Below are 16,333 nucleotides of genomic sequence, written 5' to 3' on the forward strand. Positions count from 1 at the left end.
TGTGGGCAACAGGATCAATTTCAATATACAATGCAATTCCATCAGCATGATTATGCTTACTCTCAATGCATAAATTTTATTGTAATTATAATTAAAATTTTATGATTATAATTAAAAATGTTACAATTATCATATAATAGTGTACATTTCATAATTATGATGCTTGGTAAGTTACTTTCTATAGCTGGGATTCCAGGCTGCCCTTTGGCCCCCATTTGGCTTTCAGGAAACTTTCAATTTCATGAACATCTGTTAAGCAACTACTAAATATCAGACACCGAGCTAAGCATATAATGATGTGTTCTTATAGATTTACTCATCTAGGGGAGGGGGTGGAGGGAGGGAGGGGAAAAATTCGGAAAGGAAGGGAGTACAAGGGATAATGTAAAAAAAAAAAATTACCCATGCATATGTACTGTCAAAAAATGTTATAAAATTAATAAAAAAATTTTTAATTTAAAAATAATAAAAAAAAAAAGATTAACATTCCCCATTAGATGTCTCCATGAGAAAAGAGACTTTTTCCTTGTATCTCAAGAAACTAGCACAGTGCCTGGCATTTATTAAGTACTTAATAAATGTTTCTGGAATTGAATTCATAGTTTACCGAAAGTCAAATGCCGTGATGGGCACCAAAAAACAGATTGGAAACCCTGCAGTAGAAAATAACCTAAGCTTCTTTATTTTTGCATGTGTGTGAGGCCCTTGAATTCTTTGGCAAAGTGATGAAGGCTATGAATTCCTTCTCAGAATAAGTTTTTTTGGTTTGTTTTATTAAATAAAGTTTTTTATTTTCAAAACATACATATGCATAATTTTTCAACATTGATCGTTGCAAAACCTTGTGTTCCAAATTTTCCCTCCCTTCTCCCACACTTTCCCATAAATGGAAAGCAATCTATGTCATACATGTTAAAATATGTTAGATCCAATATATGTAAACATTTATATAATTATCTTGCTGCACAAGAAAAATCAGACCAAAAAGGAAAAAAAAAATGAGTAAGAAAACAATGCAAATGAACAACAACAAAAAGAGTGAAAACAATAAGTTTCCACAGTCCTTTCTCTGGGTGTAGATGGCTCTTTTCACCACATTTGTTAGTGACAGTCACTACATTCATTCCAAATGCTAAATTTCCATTAAAAATGAATGAAAATCAAGATGTAAATTTTTTCCTTCTGGTTTTCCTTGCTTCCTTATTTTGTGATGTTGGTGACAGCATCCCCTTCAGTTATGTCCTGCTGTGACCTCATTGGCTCCCTTTAAGTCTTAAGATAAAATCCCATTCTCCCTTCAAGCTAGTGCCTTTCTTCTGTGATTATCTCTAATTTATCCTATATGGAGCCTGTTGGCATATATTTGCCACATTTTCGATGCTGGTTTTGGCCAGCCTGTTTCTGCTTTGTCAAAGTGAGCCCCCAAGTCTGGGCTTTTCAGAAGGTAGGTTACTAGGCCCATTAGCTTCCAGATGCTGTGTCCCTAATCTGTTCCAGTGATTACCTTCTCTTTTCTTTAACCAGTACCAAATAATTTCTCTTTCTTACTTTTTCATTAATTTCCTCAACATCCATTACCGTTTGTTCTGCAAAGTAAACTTCTCTTATTATTTTTTTCTAATTCTTTAAAGTCATCCTTTGGTAGTTTTATGGGTACGGCTTTGAATAGTAAGCTAATTTGAGTTAATGTTGTCCTTTTAATTATATTGACCTAGCCTATTGTTCTTGTTCAGTTATTTTCAGTCCTGATTCTTCATGACTGCATTTGAGGTTTTCTTGGCAAGAGTATTGGAGTAGTTCACCATTACCTTTTCCAGCTCATTTTACACATGAGAAACTGAGGCGAACAAGGTTAAATGACTTGTCTAGTCATGTCTGAAGCCAACTTTGAACTCAGGAAGAGGAGCCTTCCGGTGTCCAGACTGGCACACTATCCACTGGGTCATCTGGCTGCCCATTGACTCAGCCTCCTGGTGGATAATTAATGCTCCTCTATTTGAATCCATTTTTATTTTTGAAAGACTTGAGCTTACCTAGGACTTAGCATATTACCTGTCACATAGTTGGTATTTAATAAATGTTTCTTGATTGATTGACAGTGGTATTCATATAATTCTTCTATATATGTGTGTGATTGGACACCCAAGGATTTGATATATTTTCTAGTTATATCTTCTAGTTTTTTGCAGAAGGACCCTTTGCCTTTGATTGGAGGTGACATGTGGGTCACCTGTCTGGGACACTCTGTTGTCCCTGTCACCAGTGGCAGGACAGGACAAGATTTGGTAGTGGGGCGTTCTAAAGAAAGCATTTCATTCTGGGAGTAACACCAAAAATACATCTTCTGGGGGAAACTGCGCCTCAAAGAGCCTATTCCAAGGCGGTGACTGTGACTCTCCGCAAAAATATTCTTGGGAGAATATTAATACGCAGAAGGAATTCCCAGGTACTCGAGGATTGAAGGTTAGAGTGAGCTGGAGACAGCTTGAACCTACTGGATTGTGAAATTTTTAACATAAACATTGACGCTTTGGACATAGCAAATGCTACAACTGGGGGCTTGATTGATTTTTTTTGGTGAATCTAAGAAAGTTAGGGAGAAAATGTTAAGAAAGCAGATTAAATTTAGAAGGTACAAGCCTTTTTTTTTTTTTTTTTTTTTTGGTGAGAGCTAGTTGTTAAACATTTACTGGTACACCTGTGGCTGAAGGAGATACAAAAACTTTGCCCTGGTTGTAAACTGTAGGTAAAACACCTTCCCTAAGGAGACAGTCCTAACCTTGCCCAAATTGGCTAGACTAGGATAGAAATTCCCTTGGTTTGGAACGCTGCCTCCTGGAGCATTGAGGGAAGGGCCTTGGGATATCCTGGAGAGTGGAGGAAGATGATGGACCAGAAAAAGATGGTGGACCAGAGGAATATGATGGGCCCAGACAGAACGGCAAGGAGCTTATCATGTCTATGAAGGAAAGCCAGCGTGGAGGAGCCGAGAATCAGGGGGAGCAGAGGCTCAGAGGTGCTGGGACATGTCTGAGCCATCCTTACACACCATCCTCGCACACCGTCCCTCACACACCGTCCCTCACACACTGTCCCTCACATACTCCCTTTTTGGCCCCACCCTGCTTCTCCCCAGCTGGCTTCTCCAGGTGCCTTCCACACATCTAGAACCTCCCCTCGCCCTCCTGCCCTTCCTGTCAGCCATGCTCCTAGGCCTTCTAGCCCACAACCACTGGCTTACCCTGTCACCCCTGGAATACTGCTCTTCCACTTGGATACAGCCATTGCCCCCCATTTCCCCATCTTAGTGCATGATTTTCTTCATCTGTCCCCCCACTCATCCAGTAAACTCATGTGGCTCCTGTTCCCCCCTGGAACAAGTAGGAGACACTCAGTTGGATGCTTAAAGCCCCTCAGAACCTATCCTCCTCCTCCCCTTCCTAGTGCTACCTGCCCTTCTCTCCAAGGCCCAATCTTTGATTCTACCAGCTCCTAACACACCTGAAGCACTTTCCCTCTTCCACTCCCATCACTGACCTCCCCCACTTCCTCTCAGCCCCAGTATTGTCCTCCTACAGAAATCCTTTCCTAACCTTGAATTCCAGTATCTTCTCTCCCTCTCGGTTATTTCCCATATATCTTGTATATTACTTGCTTTGTATGGATCTGTACTAGAGGAGGAGGGCAGAGGCCCCTTGCCCTTTCTTGAACCCCTGGCACAGTTCCTGCCTGATAGGAGGCCTTCAATAGATATGGGTTGATTGATTTGTACTGGAACCAGTTATTCTATTTTGCATAATTATAACTTCAAACAGTGGAAAGCAGAACAAATGGGATCCATGGTTCACACTAACCAAGACCTATCTATTTTGCCATGTTAGAAGAGATCTTGGAGATGTTAACTACCTTGTGTCTCACCACTTTGGCCATCTGGTGAAACACAGGGGCCTCTTCTCAAAGCGCTTTGTGGCCTATAACCATAACTGAAGGAAATACTGAACTTTAGTTAGATATTAGTGAGAATTGAGACATATTTTTCCCATCTAAGTTCAGGGAGGCTGAAATCCATCCAAGAAGGCTGAGAACCAACGATCCCTCTCATTCTTGTGGATGAGGAGACAAAAGCTGCCTGCTGGTGGTGACTGAGGCAGCGCAGCCTGGATGGGGACCCGGGGCTTCTGACTGACTGGCAGGGGTGAGCTCCCCCATTTATGTGGGTGGCGATGGGCATTGTGCTCACAAAAGCTGGAATCATGGTGTTGAATGTGATCCAGAGCCCAGAGATCACACACACACACACACACACACACCCCCTACCTACCGCACTGAAAATGTGCCTTCGTCCTCTGTGCCAGAGCTGCCCTTGGCATAATGGTCATTGGCCGTCTCATGAATGGAGAAGAAAAGTTTGTCCTAGATGGGGAGAAAAAAGCTAAAACGCTCCTTTTTTATAAGGCACCTTGTGCTATAAAATCAAGATCCAGATTCTTCTTTAAGGGCAGTTATCACATGCATGGATCAGCACAGTCTGTGTTTGGAATAAAGGTCATTTCCATACAAATGTATGGAAAGAAACCTGGGGGTGGGGAGGATGATTGAGAGTTCTGAGTCTAAGTGCCATAATTTTTATAGCACAATAAAGTTTGCTTAGTACCCTTACAGACCTCATTTAATCCTCACAGTTCTAGGAGGCAGGTTGCTCAAGCAGTATATGTTCATTTTGGAGATTAGAAAATAGAATGTGAGAGAAGTTCACTGATTTGACCCACGTTGTACAATTAAGTAGTGGAGCCAATATCAGGATTCCAGGTTTTGTGACTCCTTCCTGGTGAAATAATTGACTTCATTTTAGAGGGAACCCAAGAGAAAATATTCATTGCCAACTTCCGGCAAATTCTAAAAACCTAAAAATGTCACTTTTTCCTCAAAAAATAAAACAAAACAAAAACCTTTATTGGTTTCCTATTGACTCTGGGATAAAATTACATGTTCCTCAAATTGGAACTCAAAGTCCTCAGCCATCTTCTTCTAACCTCTCTTCCCATTCTTACTTCATATTTCCCTGTAAAGTCACACTATCTTTCAGATAGACTGGTCTTCTAGAACGTCTATGAACTAAACACGCTGTCTTTAGTCTCGGTCCGGTTGCACAATTTGTTTTTCTTTTTTTTTTTTAATTTTATTTATAATTTTTTGACAGTATATATGCATGAGTAATTTTTTTAAATAATATTATCCCTTGTATTCATTTTTCCAAATTATCCCCTCCCTCCTTCTACTCCCTCCCCCCATGACAGGTAATCCCATACATTTTACATGTGTTACAATATAACCTAGATACAATATATGTGTGTAAATACCATTTTCTTGTTGCACATTAAGTATTAGATTCCAAAGGTATAAGTAACCTGGGTAGATAGACAGTAGTGCTAACAATTTACATTCACTTCCCAGTGTTTCTTCTCTGGGTGTAGTTATTTCTGTCCATCATTGATCAACTGGAAGTGAGTTGGATCTTCTCTATGTTGAAGATTTCCACTTCCATCAGAATACATCCTCATACAGTATTGTTGTTGAAGTGTACAGTGATCTTCTGGTTCTGCTCATTTCACTCAGCAACAGTTGATTTAAGTCTCTCCAGGCCTCTCTGTATTCCTCCTGCTGGTCATTTCTTACAGAGGAATAATATTCCATAACCTTCATATACCACAATTTACCCAACCATTCTCCAACTGATGGACATCCATTCATCTTCCAGTTTCTAGCCACTACAAAAAGAGCTGCCACAAACATTTTGGCACATACAGGTCCCTTTCCCCTCCTCAGTATTTCTTTGGGATATAAGCCCAGTAGTAGTACTGCTGGGTCAAAGGGAATGCAGAGTTTGATAACTTTTTGGGCATAGTTCCAAATTGCTCTCCAGAATGGCCAGATTCTTTCGCAACTCCACCAACAATGCATCAGTGTCCCAGTTTTCCCACATCCCCTCCAACATTCATCATTATTTGTTCCTGTCATCGTAGCCAATCTGACAGGTGTGTAGTGGTATCTCAGAGTTGTCTTAATTTGCATTTCTCTGATCAGTAGTGATTTGGAACACTCTTTCATGTGAGCAGAAATAGTTTTAATTTCATCATCTGAGAATTGTCTGTTCATATCCTTTGATCATTTATGGTTTAGATTTATGGTTATGGAGAATGGTTTGATTTCTTATAAATTAGGGTCAGTTCTCTATATATTTTGGAAATGAGACCTTTGTCAGAACCTTTAACTGTAAAAATATTTTCCCAATTTGTTACTTCCCTTCTAATCTTCTAATCTTTTTAGTTTGATGTAATCAAAATCTTCTATTTTATGATCAATAATGATCTCTAGTTCTCCTCTGGTCATAAATTCCTTCCTCCTCCACAGGTCTGAGAGGTAGACTATCCTCTGTTCCTCTAATCTATTTATAATCTCATTCTTTATGCCTAAATCATGGACCCATTTTGATCTTATCTTGGTATATGGTGTTAAGTGTGGATCCATATCTAATTTCTGCCATACTAATTTCCAATTTTCCCAACAGTTTTTTCCAAATAATGAATTTTTGTCCCTAATGTTGGTATCTTTGGGTTTGTCAAAGATTAGATTGCTATAGATGTACCCTTTTTTGTCCTTTGTATCTAATCTGTTCCACTGATCGACCGGTCTATTTCTTAGCCAATACCAAATGGTTTTGGTGACTGCTGCTATATAATATAGCTTTAGATCAGGTACACTTAGACCACCTTCCTCTGACTTTTTTTTCATTAGTTCCCTTGCAATTCTCGACCTTTTATTCTTCCATATGAATTTTGTTGTTATTTTTTCTAAGTCATTAAAATAGTTTCTTGGGAGTCTGATTGGGCACAATTTGTTTTTCGAACCCTGAATAGACTCCTAACTTTTGGCCTTGTCTGTCTTCAAGGCTTAGCTCAGATGTCACTTCCTTGGAGCTTTCCAAGATCCCCTTTCCCACCTTACCCAGGTGTTAAGTGATATTTCTCTTCTCCCAATTCTTTGTAATTTGCTTACCTATATGTATATATCTCAGCATTTAAGTATCATGCAAATACATGGATAATTTTTAAGTCAATAGAATTAGATTGAAAAAGAACAGACCATGTGGAAAAAAAAAAGAGTCTGAATAAAAAGTCTAAAGGCAAGAGTCTCATTAACTTTTTATCTTTCTCTTTGAGATTACATTTTCCCCGGTATGAACTTAGAGGTATTTCACATGCTGGGCTCATATGCTGAACTGCCTGAGATCTGAAGACAAAAACCACCAGAGCCCTGTCTGTGATGAATCTGTTCTATGAGGTCAATAAAAGCAGTTTCCAGGAGCAGTACGTTCATAATTAGTAATGCATGACCCTAGAAGTCTAGACTTCATCATCCCCAGGGTTCTCCCCACCCACATCCTGTTTTCATTTCTCGTGGATTTGACGGCAGAGTCACTTTGGAAGGGTGCTGGGTTATGCACGTAGGAGTCATCTTGACGTGTCATAAAATATTAATGTTTCCTAGAGAATTCAACAAAATCACAATTTTCAATAGACTCAATATTGCCATTCTGACTTAAGGCCAATTCAATACGATAAGGACTATAAGCCACGTAAGGTTTTTTGTAGGGTTTATTAACCACCCTGCTCCAAGGGAAAGATTCCCCAATGTGGGGGAAAAAGGATAGTGTGGAAGAATTTTGGAATAATACAAATAGAGTGACTAAAAATATAGTAAATGTCAGGGGACATTTGAACTCATCAGTTCTTTCCATCAGGTATCTTGGAATGTCTTGAATCACTAAGCTGAGAAGAGCTTAGTCAATCATATGTGATCATCACACAATGTGCAGTGTTCTTCTGGGCTCCCATGGCTTTGCATTATTTCGTGTAGGTCTTTCCTGAAATCCATTACATTCACAGACCATAGCTTGTTCAGCCATTCCCCAACTGATGAGCAATCCTTCACTCTCCAATTCTCAGCCACCTTGAAAAGAGCTGCTATGGATGTTTCCGTACGTGTATAGCCTTTTTCTTCTTTTATGATCTCCTTGAGACACAGACCCAGTAAGGGCACAGCTGGTCAAAAGTATGCAGTTTTATGATGCTTTGGCCATAATTACAAATTCTTCTTCAGAATGGTCGGATCAGTTCACAACTGTACCAACAGGACCTTGGTGTCCCAATTTTCTCACACTTTCTTCTATATTTATCATTTTCTTTTTCTGTCACATCAGCCAATCTGATAGGTGTGAGGTAGTACCTGTTATTTTGATTTGCATTTTGCTAATCAATAGGGATTTAGAGCACTTTTTGATATGATAGTAGATAGCTTCTATTTCTTCATCTGAAAAGTTCCTGTTCCTATCCTTTGATCATTTGTCAATTAGGGAAATGACTTGTATTTTAAATTTGACTCAGTTCTCTATATATTTGTGAAATGAGGTCTTCATCAGAGACTTTTGCTATAAAAATAGTTCCCTAGCTCTCCTTCTAATTTTAGTTGCTTTGGTTTTGTTTGTATAAAACCTTTTTAATTTAACGTAATCAGAATTATCCATTGTATATCTCACATGTTCTCTATAGCTTGTTTGGTTATAAATCCTTCCCTTCTCCAAAGATCTGACAAGTAAAACCTTGCTCTACTAATGTGTTTATGGTATCATCCTTTATGTCTAAATCACATAGCTATTTTGATCTTATCTTGACATACAGATGTACCCAGTTTTTATCATATTGTTTTCTGAGAAACTTTTCTCAAATAGGGAGTTCTTATTCCAGAAGCTGGGGATCACTCCAATATCTTTGCCAAGAAAAACCCCATATGGGTCATGAAGAGTTGGACACAGCTGAACAAAAACAGCTTCCTGATTCTAGATATGTGTATATACATATATACATATATTTTTTTAAAAACAAGAAAAATCACTTTTTTATGACTGTAACAAACAACAATCCTACATATCAAGAACAAAAGAAAAAATAAGCTGTATATAATTGGGATAATGGATCCCTATTATATACAGCTTATTTTTTTAACCCATGTATTAAATTTAACAAGATGGAACCAATATTGTCTTGTTTGTGCCTCCTCGCTTTTCTTTTGTATAGTTTTTAAAAATGTTTAATTGACATTCTTTTCAAGTTTGGTTTTGTTTTTTTGTTTTTTTTGAATCACTGTGGCTACTCGCACAACTCTCCTTAGCAGAAATTAAAGCTCTCCCTTTTAACAACTTAGTATTGTTAAGTACAACAAATTCATTCATAGGTTATATCTGAAAATGTACCAGTGTTCTGTACCCTATATGCCATCATTTTCCATGTGAAAGCTTACAATAATTTTCTTTAAATTAGAAAAATATTCTGGATGAATTATGTGTTGCTTTTTTAAACATGAATTTATTGAATATTGAACTCTTTCCTTTGGTTATCAGGCTTTACAACCTCAGAAATTAATGTGACTTAAAGGAAAAAGAATATCTCAGAAGGCACTATCCAGGACAGAAATCTTCCCTAACCAAGCTAAAAGGCTGCCCGCCCTTTCTTGTTGGGCTAACAATATTCCTTTTCCTAATGTCCATCCTCCCCCCACTGCCTTTCTTGTTGTGTTTCCTGCACCAGTGGGCCATGTTCAGCTAAGAGCATCTCACTGGAAATATAGTCCTGCCATATCTAATATGAATATATTCTAGGACATAGATGTCACAAATAGATTCCTCTTGAGGGATTCAGCCATATTAAAATGCAACTGGGAAATATTCAATAATTTAATATCAGTAATTATCATTTAATAATGTTAATTTCATCTTCAATAATTTGGTAATTTAATATTAAATTATATACATTATATAGGTCAAAGCACAGTATTTTCACCTTTTTGTTATTTTTCTCACTTTTTTATCCAATTTTTTTTTAGTATGTGCAAATATCTACATTTATATGAATTTACTATATTATATAAATTAGATATGAAATTATATATTATAAAATTATATATTAATGTTGTTGTTAAGTCATGTTCAACTCACTATGATCCCACTTGCGGGGTTTTTGTACCTTTTATTTTCAAAATATATGCAAAGATAGTTTTCAACATTTACCCTTACAAAACCTTGTGTTCCAAATTTTTCTCCCTTTCCTTCACCTCCTCCCTTAGTGAGTAATCTGATTTGTATTAAACGTGTATAATTCTTCTATACTTATTTCCACATTTATTATGCTGCACAAGAAAAATCATGATCTGATTTAGAAGAGCTTTAGTTTAGGAGTTTAGAAGGGCTAGCTGGGCTGGAAGAAAGGATTCACGGGGAAAATGGGAAATAAAGCAGAAAAGGCCGCGGGGCCAGAGCGTGCAAGGTCTCGGTGCCAGGAGTAATGTGGTTGGAGTGGTGAGGAATGAATGAATGAGTCATTCAGCAGCTACCCAACGCTCGCTCTGGGCCCACAAATAGAACATCCGGGGAGCCTGTGCCCAAGAAAGACGCGCTTTAATGAGGGAAACGGGATGCAAAGGCAGAGGTGGTCCCGGGCCTCGGGCTGCTGGGGCAGGAGACAGGCCACGCTTCCCTGTGATGTTCCTTGCAGCCACATCATTCCCGTTGTTAAACCTAACTGGAGGCTTGGTGTAGTGAAGCCCATGGTCCAGGCCTGAAGTAACCGAGGGGCCGAGCCTGGAGCCTTCACTGCAGGCACCCTCCTCCCATGATGGGGACCAGGACTGGGTGGGCAGCAGGATCAGAAGGCCCTGCTCCCTTTGAGACTTTTGACACCTAGAGTTGGTCCCCATGGCGGCCGGGGAAGGGACCCTTCTCCCCGGTGACTGCTCTTGTCATCAGCCACTATGGAGCCTGGCCCAGCAGCTGGGCTGGCAGGAAGTTTTTGACAACTGTGGGAAAATTAGACTGGAGGAGGAGAGGCTCAATCCCTGTTGTACAAGCTTGCCCAAGGATCAAATGAAATGATAAAGCATTTATTAAAGGTGCAGTGTTATGTTTAATATACACTGGATCCATAGCTGTCACGGCCTTTGGTGTCGGGAAGGATCCCCAGCTAATCTGCCAGTCTCCAGATGCCGGACCCCCCCCCCCAAGTCATTTGACCCCAGTTGCCTCAGCAAAAACAAACAAAAAAACCATGTATTGGATCACTTGCCGACTGGAGTGGGAAAGGGAGGAAAAAATTATCCAAGTATATATTTTGAAAATCAAAAAGCTATAATTAAAAACAAATAAAGGTGCAGTGCTGTGTAAAGGGCTGAAACTCTGAGCAGAGGCACTTGGACAACCAAGCACTTAAGGCTAACTACCAATTGGGCAATACTCTATAAGAATATGCTTGGGAAATGGCCCTTCCCTCTATTCTGTGCTGGTTCAATCTTTTGGTGTATATGGAGAATTGTGGGAAGGATTAGGGGGTGGAGTAAGACAGGCCCTTCAGTGGTAGACAAGGAGAAAGAAGGTGGCAGAGATCTTGCACATCTATTCCCTTCACTTCTCCCCCTAAAGACCAAGAATAAAGACCAAGGACTTTTGCTTATCGTGACTCCAGCTGATTCTACGGTATCCAAGGTGCTAACTGTAGTCATCATAGTGCTGAGTGTTGGAGATAACACATGCAGCAAAAAACCTGAGTTTCTGTATTAAAGATATTTTTTTTTCCTAGTAGAAAAAGACAACATAAAGGGGAAGTGGAGGAAGAGGCAAATAAAGATGTTCTTGAGGAGGTAGGAGCTATCCAGAGTGAACTGAGCTGGTAGCAGAATTGTCATGAAATGGGGAGGGTTCAACTGATGCACTCACTGTTGGAGTTGTAAACTAATCCTTCTATTCTGGAGAATAATTTGGAATTATAATAAAAGGGGTAGGAAACTGCACACTTTGACCCAGCAATATCGCTCCTAAGTCTGATCCTAAACCAAGCAAAGAAAAAAAAAAGGACCGATATGTAGAAAAATATTGATGGCGGCTCTTTCCAGGGTGGCCAAGAATTGGAAATTGAAGGGATGCTCATCAACTGGGCAATGGACAAACAAGTCATAGTATAGGGTTATGATGGAACCTTATTTTGGTAGAAGAAATGGTAAAGTGGCTGGGGGAGAGGGGGAGAGTTGTTTCAGCAAAATCTGGGAAGATGCATGAACTGATGATGCAAAGTGAAGTGAGCAGAAGAATCAAGAGGACATTGTATACAGTAACAACAAAGTTGCACAACGATCAACTGTCCATGACTTAGCTGTTTTAAACAATCCGTAATCCAAGACAGTTCTGGAGGATTTAGGATGACAAATGCTATCTATCCACCTCCAGAGAAAGAACTAAAGGAATCTGAATGAAAATTAAAGCATACTTTTTGAATTTTTTACTTTTTCAGGCTCTTTTCTTTTGTAACACGACTAATATGGCAATGTTTTGCATGATTTCACAGCTATCATCAGCATCAAATTGCTTGCCTTCTCCAGGCCAGATGGGGGGGCCCAGGAGGGAGGGAGGAAGAGAATTTTCAATTCAAAATTTAAAAAAAATGATCATTAACAAGTTTCAGGTGAAATTAAGAGAAACTTAAAAAATGAAGTGGTGGGGTTCAGAGTAGGGACTTATTAGTCAAATCGAGTGGGATTCTGAGCATGTGAAAGCTATTTGCAAACCATACATATATGGATGCCAGCCGTAATCTTTAAGTCTAGGCAAGAAGAAGGGCCAGAATTAGGGTAGCATCAGGAGAGTGAAGGGAAAGGAAAGGAAATAGAAGAAGCCTTGGCAACTAATTTGATGTGTGTTTATAGCAGTGTGGAGGAAGGAAGAGGAGGAAAGGAGGTGGGAAATTCAAAGATGGCTATTATTCCTTTTTCCTAGAGGAAGGAGAGCTGCATACTGGGGGCCCAATGCCCGACCCAGGATTCCCTGTGGTTGTATAATAGGACACTAGCCAGAAGATATGAGCCACTTCTCCTCCCCCTGGCCCCCACCACTCCCACTGCCCGAGCAGCACTTACTGCAGAGACCCCGGACCTCTGGCTGGTGGGGGACCAAGGGAATGGAGAATGCGATAGGTTGGAGGAGCTGCTGGAGGTGGTCACAGAAGTACCTGAGTGCCGACAGGTCGGTGCTGGACAAGACTCTGGGGTCTGGTGCAGAATCCAACTGCAGGACCAGTCGCATCCCTGCGACTGCCTTGCGAGATGGTCGTTTGACTTCCCCTGGCTTTCTCCCCATGTGCGTCCGTTGTTTTAAAAGTGGCCTGGGATCTCAGCAGGGAGAGGATGCTGACGGCGGATTGGATTGAAGGGAAGTGGGCCATGCAAGGTCACTGGCCTCAGCTCCTGGTTCTAGGCCTTTTTTAAAAGACTTTCCTCCACATAAGCTTGTGAAGTGGGCGATAAGGGGCTCTGCTTTTTTATCCATAGCTGTCACGGCCTTTGGTGTCGGGAAGGATCCCCAGCTAATCTGCCAGTCTCCAGATGCCAGACCCCGGTTCTCATGTGCATTGGGGGCCAAAATGGGGCAGGGCTCTGCCTGCTGGAGATCGGGCCAGGTTGAGGAGGAAAACACTGCAGGGGAGGGTCAGCTGTGGGAGAATTCGGGGTGCTGCGAAACCTGAGGTTAGTCATCGTGCTACTCAATGCCTTGATGTGGGGATGGACACATCAAGGGGAGATTGGGGGTTCCCTAAAGGGCTATCAGAGATTGCCCAGGTAGGAGTCGTGATGGTGAGAATAGGGAAAGAGCACAGAAAGAGTGAGTGATCTAAAGGTAAAAAGGCCAAACGCTGAATAGGCAGAAAGGACCCTTGAGGTCCTGTCTTGTGTGTGAGCCACAAGGTTGTAGCCCATGAAATGTCATTATTTTATGGTCTCTTTCACTTTCCTTAATGGCTGTCAGACATAATTCAATTGGACCGTCAGTTATTAAACATGTGCATACCCTGGTCAGGTACTAAAAATACAAAAGCAAAACCAGTTTCAGCTTCCAGAGTTTTCCTTGTACTTAGGGTTCCAAAACGCAGAATTTACTCAGTGAGTTATGAGCATTTACAATTAAGGGGATCCACCAAGGCTTCCAGAGCACGCTTTAAAGGAAGCTAAGGATTGGGACAGCATGTTTCCAAGCATGTCCGACAGTCTAAAAAACAAGAAGCGCTTTTTCTGTGTGCTCCCCATAACATTCCAGATATCCTGCTGCTTCCATAGCCCTCAGGTCTATCCTGTAGCTACTTGGGAATTTTCATCACTTGCTCACAATCCCTTGGTGGTCTCTATGAAAAACATTACCTAACAATTTTACTTTCCTTTAGCTGTGGGTATGTGTTTAGAAGTGTTAGTAGTATAGAAGGTATAAAATGAAAAGGTATAAACAGAGCAGGGAGTGAAATGGCAGAAAATACCTTCTTGAACAATGAATAAACTTATAGCCATATTACTCTGACCAATACAACTGGCTAAATACCAGTTATATTCTTCAAATCATTAATTTGTGCCAAGGAAAGGAATACCTATTTATTATTGATCCAAGTACAGTATCATGAAATGCTTGGGGGACTGGGACTTCCCAAGATTTTTCTCCCTAGGATTTGCAGAAATTTCATGAATTTACTAGAAGGAAAAGTAGCAAAGAACAGGTAGTGATTAGGAAGCCTTCTAGAACATGCTGATAAGCCTCAGTTCTCTGACCTCCCTGGTCAGACACACATATCTTGAGTATCTTGTTCTATCAAAAGCAAAGATTGTTTTTGGACTTTTGGTATATAAGTCACAAAGGATAAATAATCATTTCTGTAATGGAAATAGACATTTTTTTAAAGATCCATTCGTTATAAGCTTTGATCCTTACTTGAGAAACCTGATTTCATTTGGTTGATGGTTTTCTTTTACTTGGGTTATAGGAGTGACTTGAAAGCAAATTCCCCTTCCAAGAGGTAAATTTAATTGGATTTGGAGAGCTGATGACCTGTATTCATCAATTATCTAGTTCACACTAAGCTTCTTGGAAGAACCTGCTTTGTCAATACTATTTCTGATTCATAATTCCTTTGTATGATTTCCCTAGGACAGAAGCCGCTGCCTGCCATTCCTCTATCCCCATTCTCAAGATTCAGTTCAAGGATCAGCATGAAATAGTTTTTATATCTCCCAAATGACCCCTCCCAATCAATCAATCTATATATATGCTTTACTCTTAGAATGTAAGCTCCTTGAAGGCAAGCACAGCACCTGATACACAGGAGGAGCTTAATTAATGCTTATAGACATTAAAAAAAAAAAAAAATAGATCAGGCATTTATCTACTCTGGTCCTGAGGCTTGCAGAGGATCGGATCAAACTCTTATTTTCCAGAGTTTTAATTCTTGTCCTATTCTAGGATGCAACAGCCAGGTATGTTGTAGGTGGGCCTTTGTGCCTTCCTCAGACATCTTCTGCCCCCTTTCCTTTCTCTTTCAAGAAAATGTCATACTTGAATTCTCACAATCCCAAAACCGAAGATTTTTGTTTTGTGGAGCATTTCAAATTGCCTTTGGGATGATGTGTGAAGGGCTGCTAAGTCCAAAAAAAGCTGAGAAGCTTTAGCTTTCTGGTTGTCAGGTCAGCAAGCGGCCTTGATTTATCTTGATACGAGCAGTCAGTCTTGCTGCGCTGGTGTAAATACATAATACAGTCTCCTCATGATACATCCTTAAGCTGGTTTTAAACTAAACAGTTTTGTGAAGCTCTTAAGTTCTCACAGAAGTGACATTGTGATTTATGGATGTGAAAATTTTTGAAACCTGTCACAGAAACCTGAGAATTCCAAGAAAATATATCCATGGTAGTTTTCTTTCAAAATAATGGATTTCTACTGAAATGAGTTGTTTTCTAGCTGCTTGATGAGATGAAAAAAATTTTTAAGATCAAAATCTCAATTTGTAGAATTCATTTATACCATAGAATTCCTGATTATCCTTTAAGCAAGTCTTAGGATGTCATGTGACCCCTTCACTTCTAAGTAAAAAATTTAAATTTCTTCCTTAAAAAAGGAGTTAAATCTACTATATTCTGTCTTTTGTTTATTGCTAAAACACATATACTGAAAGAAACTTTTTTTTTTTTTTTTGCACACGTAAGTCGATTTTTTTGCTTGTTCCATAGCAAAGATTAGGGATAATTAAAAGAAATAATCTCAATCCCAAATCCTAGGCTGAGGTCTTTCCAGAAATAAAATGTATTAACATGTACATTCTTAAATACTCTGATTTCAGTTAGCAAGAGGTGAGTAGAATTTACAATTAGCATCTATGATGCAAATTTTTAACAAATTAAAACAAACAGGTATCACCACAAA

Source organism: Sminthopsis crassicaudata, chromosome 6 (genome assembly GCF_048593235.1).
Source record: "Sminthopsis crassicaudata isolate SCR6 chromosome 6, ASM4859323v1, whole genome shotgun sequence".
Taxonomy (NCBI): Eukaryota; Metazoa; Chordata; class Mammalia; order Dasyuromorphia; family Dasyuridae; genus Sminthopsis; species Sminthopsis crassicaudata.